We start from the raw sequence: 622 nt of genomic DNA, 5'->3' as shown, positions 1-622 counted from the left end.
GAGCGGGGGCTGCGGCAGGGGGACTCGCACGGAATCGCCGGTAAAGGGGCAGCAGACGACGGCGCTGTCTGCGGCGGAGTTGCGGCATGCGTAGAGCAGGCAGGGGAGCTGATTCCGGGGGATTGGAAGGGGGAAGCGATGGCGGCGGACGGCTAGGTAAGCAGCATGCCACGAGGCGCAGACAGCACCTGAGCGGACGAGGTCGGGGATCTCCAGCTCCCGCATGAACATCAGGAGTATTTCCTCCGGCAGCCCCGCCCAATCGCGGTCGTAAGAACCGGCGGCGGACGCGATTGCGAGAGCGCCCGCCATGGTCGGCGGCGGAGGCAGTTGTGATTGATGCGCGAGGGTTTCCTCGGCGCGTCTCGTTTTTTTCTTGAGGCCTCGTTTGGCAGAGGAGTTTTGAGGGGAATTTTAAGGATAATCCCCGAGGGGGTCAGAAACCTCAAAAATCCTCGACGACTCGTTTGGCACGCAGGGTTTTGTCCGCGCGAGCCCCTCCGATCCCCACCAAACCCTTTCAAGCCACGCAGTTCAGAAAACACGTCGGTGCCCTCAGGAAACTGAGACGAACCGAGACAGAGCTCCTATGACGCTCCGCCGCCGCCGTAGCCTCCGCCGC

At 63.2% G+C, this 622-nt stretch overlaps 1 pseudogene; it reads right to left on the bottom strand.

Moving 5' to 3' along the window:
• Positions 1 to 312, bottom strand: part of LOC123077113 (ubiquitin-activating enzyme E1 3-like) — a 5,172-nt pseudogene extending 4,860 nt beyond the window's left edge.
• Between the last annotated feature and the right edge of the window lie 310 nt (positions 313 to 622).

Source organism: Triticum aestivum, chromosome 1B (genome assembly GCF_018294505.1).
Source record: "Triticum aestivum cultivar Chinese Spring chromosome 1B, IWGSC CS RefSeq v2.1, whole genome shotgun sequence".
Taxonomy (NCBI): Eukaryota; Viridiplantae; Streptophyta; class Magnoliopsida; order Poales; family Poaceae; genus Triticum; species Triticum aestivum.
Note: the sequence above shows the minus strand (reverse complement) of the source record. Positions and strands in the feature narration are given on the sequence as shown.